A 5,861-nucleotide genomic window follows, 5' to 3' on the forward strand; every position below is an offset into this window, starting at 1 on the left:
CCATATAGTAGTCGTGAATCGATTATGGGAGGAGAGGATGGCCGGGCTGACTGTGGGGAGTGTAAATAGGACATTGCATCCACGTAGACTGCTGCTTGTTCGAGTTCTTCAAGACCTTGGTATCGTGTTGGAACAGGATTAAGGGTATGAGGAGGTTGGGTCGATTTTTCTTCTTCGATCATCTCTTCTGCTCCTTCTACGGTGTCGAAGCTGGTGTCATTGGAATTGTCAGTAGGCATATAGTACGGTCGCTGGTATCTGTTGCTGAACTTGATCTCAGTCTGGTGAAAAGGGCAGGTGTCGTGATAACAGTGTGAGCAGTGGAGTCTGCTTTGTTCAAGTTCGTGAGGAGGTGTACTGCGGAGCGTGCAATTGTCTTTCCATTCTTTATCAATGTCCTTTCCTCGTTCTGTTCCGACAGCACTGTACATGGTGTAAGAGAAAGGATTGGAGGGAGCGGCAGGGCTGGCGGTAGCCATCAATGGTTCTTGTTCATACGAGGTGTCGTCAGGGCTGTCCTCGCTTTGTCTTGTGTGGTCATGCAGGAGAGGGGGATCTGTGAGATCTTGATTCTCATATAGGTGGGAGAGAGCATCAGCTAAATAGTTCGTTCTTCCAGGGGTATAGGTAATTTTTGCGTCATATTTGCTGATTTTGCCTATCCATCATGTTCTTCTTCTTCCGGGTATCCTTTCTGTTTTAAGATTAGTGAGAGGTTGGTGGTCGGTAACAATAGTGAAGGTATTGCCCATGAGGATGTGGTTGAAAGTGGCGAGAGCATCAATCACAGCAAGGGCTTCCTTGTCTGTTGTTCCATAGTTCATCTGTGAGTTAGTGAACTTCCTGCTGTGTAATGCCTCTGGCCTTGCCGTTTCATGGGAGGCCCCATGCCCAACCCATGCTCCAACTCCAACATGCATCAGTAATCAGCCATATTGGTTCTGGTTTGCTGTAGTTAATAGGTTGTATAACATTGGCGTTTTTTATCAATTCCTTGATGTTGGTAAAGGCTTGGTCATGAGTTTGGGTCCAGACAAATTCCTCATTGCCGGTAAGGTCCGTGAGTGGCGCTGTCACAGTGGCATGGTATGGTAGGAACTGGGCAATGTAGTTGACTAGTCCTAGGAATCGCAGGAGTTCCTTTTGATTCCGGGGTGTCGACCATTCCGTTAAACAGGCTATTTTTCCTGGGGCTGCATGTATTCCTTCATCATCTATAACATGTCCTAGAATATCGAGTTTGTCGGCAAACAGGATTGATTTGTTTCTGCTAGCGTAGAATTTAGCTTCCCTAAGTTTGGTACAAACCAGACCTATATGGTAGGCGTGTTCTGTTGCGGTGTTCGAGAAGATAAGAATATCATCAATGTAGACCCAAACAAAATGGTGGAGGTATTCGCTTAGGAGGTTTTCCATAATTCGCATAAAGGTGGCGGGCGCATTCATATCACCTTGTAACATAACTCGGCTAATGAAACTTCCGAAGGGTGTTTTGAAACTGTTGTAGCGTTCGCTTTCTGGGTCTAACCTTGTTTGGAAATAGGCATCGCTTAGGTTAATCTTACTACGGAATCTAGCCCGTCCAACTGCATTTAGGATCTGGGTTTGGTTTGGGATAGCGGAGCTGTCCATAACTGTGTTTTCATTCCGTAGTTTGAGGTCAACCAAGGGCTGGATTCTCTTGCCATCTGCTTTGGGTTGAACAAACATAGGAGCGGCACCTGGGGCTTCTGCCCGTAGATGACTCCTCTTCTTTGTTGTTGGTTGATCCAATCACAAAGTAGGCTTTCGTATGCGTCAGGAATAGAGTAGGTGGGTTGGTTTTTGAGATTGGAGGGGTCTCGGAGGCGGATGTGGTGGTTCACCTCTCTCATAGGCGGTAGTTCTTCGGGTATTTGATCAGGAAAAACTACGGAGTATTCATCCAATAGCTCTTGGGTAGTTGTTTCACAGACTGCAGCTCGGTACTCTCCGCTTGTTGGCTTGCATGAGACTCTGACCTTCTGATCTGGGAAATCGATGGTTCATTTCCCACACCTGATTATAGCTTTGTGGCGGTTCAGGAATGGCATGCCTATTAGGGCATCGTATTTGGCTAAGTTTCCAACCTGCATTTCCTGGGAGGGTAGGACTGCAGAACCAAGTCGAATAGTCGCACTACAGGTTTTATGGCTTGTGGATTGTGATCCCTTTTCCGCCATATTGACTGGTATAGGTTGGTTAAGGTCTCGAGTTGGAAGTCCATGGACAGAGACAAAGGCATTACTAATCATATCTCTTCCGATTGCACCAGTGTCGAATAGGACTCAGGCCCTTTTGCCATTAATCAGGATAGTACCTTCCAGGGTGGTTTGTGCTTTGAATGTAGCCGGAGGTCGAACACGGTTGCATTCCACATCGATGTATCCGATATGGATCTCTTCATATTCACTGGATTGGGCGTTATCGCTTTCAACATTGTTGGCCGACGCCTCTTGCTTAATTGCCTTTCCTTTTCCTTTGTTCGGAGGACAGTTCTTTGCCATGTGTCCTGTTTTTCCACATTCAAAACATTCTCCCTTTTGCCGACTCGATTCTTTGGAGGATTTTGTTTTCTTCTTGAAAACCTGTCGGGTATCGTCTTCAGAGTTGCTGGAGGCTTTGTGTCGTGGCTGGCTGTTCCTACTAGAGGATGTCTGTGTTTTGTAGGCCTTGGTCTCATGGAGAATGGCGTCCTTTCGTTCTGCTCTTGCAATTATTACTGCAATATCATCGCCATCTTCCTCGAGTGGTTCTACTTCTCGTCGAAGGGCTGGGTGCATGGTGTCATAGAATCGTCGCTTCAGGATATATTTGGAGATACTTCCTCTCTCCATTCGGTCCTTATACATTATCAGGTCCGTAGCCACATCAGTGATTCGCTTGACATGCATTCCGTTCACTTGCTGGAGCTGGTTGAATTTGTTGTATAAGAGGTCGTTGGTTATAGAGGATTGGAATCGTCCTTGCAGGTAATCTAGAACTGTAGATCCTCTTAATCTTACATTCCCGCCGAAATCCTTATAGCATTGGTGGTATGCATCGGTTGCCTTTCCTTCGCAAAATGATCCAATGATAAGTCCAGTTGTAGGGTCTTCCACATCTTTTCCTTGTAAGAGTAGGAAGTGTGAGAGTTTTGTTGCCCATCGTTCAAAGGCTTCAGGTTTGAGGTCGTTTCCTTCTCCTGTGAACTTTGCTGGGAGGTGGAGTTTAAACTTAGGGGGTTCAAATGCTGTGGGTACCTCCTCTTCTTCAGGCTTTGCCCGAGATTTCCCTACTCCAGAAGGCCCTCCTCCTGTGCTAGCCATATCCGATTCGCTACTAGATTCGGGGTCGTTTGGAGGTTCAAAGGAAGGCTTCTTTGCTGGAGTAGAAGGGAATTCTCCTGGAGGTTGTGTATCTTCCGTGTTTGCAGGATCGCCCGGCTCTTTTACAGAGCACTGGGGTTGTTTCTTTCTTGTAAGGTCTTACTGTGGGATTTGCTTTCCACTCCTGGTCGTCAAAGACTATATCTTGGGTTTGAGATGAAGCCGAATGTGCTGTGATTCTGCCGCTTCTCTCCGCTAGCGTTCTGAGGTGGATATCGATAGGTTGATCAGGCCTAAATCCGGGGACAGGTTCTTAACCACTTGCTGAGGTTAAAAAAATGTAAGGTGTTCGCAGGATGCTAATCAGGTTATCGGTAATAGATACGATAGTTGGCAGGTGGCCTGCTCTACCAGAGAGGAGGCGAGAGCTGAGAACTAAAGAAGGCTTCGAGGGTGTACTGGTGAACAAAGAAGTAACCGTTCAACCAAGTATATTGAAATACTGTCTGTCGAAGTCTGCCTTTTCTATTGTAGAAACAGGCGGTCTTTAAATACACAAATCTGTTCATGTTTTAACATGAACGAAACTAATCAAAGGTATCAATCGATACACTTTGGTAAAACTCCTTAAGTATCAAAGCGATACTTAAAACAAAACATAAAACAAAACCAAGTATCAAACAATACTTAAAACAAACCAAGTATCAAGGCGATACTTAAAACAAAACGTAAAACAAAACCAAGTATCAAACGATACTTAAAACAAACCAAGTATCAAGGCGATAATTAAAGCAAAACATAAAGCAAAACCAATAACCGAGTACCCGTACCGGTTACAGGTAGAAAGGTTAGAAGAGGAGGGAATCCTACCAAAGCGAAGAAGGACAGGATCAACCCTATTAGAGAAAGAAGGCAGACTTGTTGAACAGGTTGCTGAAGCCGAGCAGAGGGTGAAGAAATTCCAGAAACACCTTCAGGAATTGATGCAAGATGTAGGAGAGGCCAGAAGGTTGATTGGAAGTCCCGAGGGAAAGACAGAAAGTGTATTTGATGAGCACAAACTAGAAGAAGGTTTTGAGGAGGAAGCAGAGGCCGATTAAGCCACTGCTCTCAGAAAGGAACTTGAATCGGTGGACTTGTCGCCGGTTTGTTGTTAAAATCTCCAAAGTAGATTGATACTCTGGAGGCAATCTGATGTTGATATCGGGAAGGTTGTATTGAGAAAAGAGAAAAAAGAAAAAAGAATTTGGTTGCTCTATGTGAAATGCGGTTTAGTTGTCGCCAAGACATGTGGTGCCTCGCTGAGGGTGCTGCCTCGCTGAGGGCTCACCCGCTTTAATATTATGACTCAAATGGGTTCTACACGCAAAACAATAACATACCTATGATTTATAATCATGTGTCACGTGAAAACCTTTTCCTTGCCAAGCCACATTCGTGACACCACCTCACTCGCCTCCTCCTCCCCACCCAATCACCGCCATCACAATCAATCCGTGCTAACCCACCGCCAGACATCAGCCCATATATTCTCTACCTGCAACCCACATACCTACAGAGCGTCGTTATACCATGCGCAACACCTCAATCAACGACGAATCCCTCCGATCAGCTGCTTGATTGACTTCCCTCATCTGTGGCTGCTAGAATTAGCTTTGGCTGAAATTTATACGAGAGATCATTAAGGCTAACTTACAGTATCAGCCTTCAGAACCAGCTTCAGGTGCAGGGGGCCAGACCATATTATAATAGCCTCTCAAATTATGCTCGGTGATAATATAATTTCCTTCTCCGCGCTCGTTTTTGTCCTTTCGTAGAAAGATATCTTTGAACCTTAACTTCAAAGGGGAACCGGTTATAGACTCTGCAGTGATATTGATTAACCTTTTGAGAATTGGTCCTGTCACTTCACGTTGATCGTTCGGACGGGTCTGTTGTGGATTCTCAACTGTAGCACATTTCCACAGTTCAATCCGTACGGTTTCGTATTTCACCGATACAAAAAAGAGGAAAACAAGCTTGACAGCATCCTCTGAGTTCTCAAACCACCATCGTGCGTCGGCAGTCAAGCGGCGTGGGGATGCTGTTACGCCACATTCGAGAATAACCATGGGCCAATCGTGCCGGTCGGGACGAGCACGGAGAGGTCTGAAGGATCCATCGGCTTCTTTGCAACCGAGTTTGCCTCTATAGGTGGTACTCCTCATACCGGCAATCTCGGCCGACTGGCCCCCCTCATCTATCTTCTTCCAGATAGTATAAACAAACCCATTGGTAACCATTTCGTGTACCGGGCCGGGCATATGTTTAACAATCAATGTCTTCGGTTCATTGAGGTAGAGGATGCGGAGGTTTTTGTAGTGGGTTTTGCGAACTTGATCGATATTTGCAAGCTGGCGTGGCGTCACAGGGGAAAGAATTAGGTACGGAGGAAGGGATTCGTCAGCTTTGCCCAAACGCATTGCCTCAGCTCGTGAATCAACTGCCCCTTTGAATGAGCGAATATCACGATATTCATGATGTTCTACACCCTCT

The sequence above is a fragment of the Tuber melanosporum genome (assembly GCF_000151645.1).
Source record: "Tuber melanosporum whole genome shotgun sequence assembly, scaffold_82, strain Mel28".
In the NCBI taxonomy this organism is placed as follows: Eukaryota; Fungi; Ascomycota; class Pezizomycetes; order Pezizales; family Tuberaceae; genus Tuber; species Tuber melanosporum.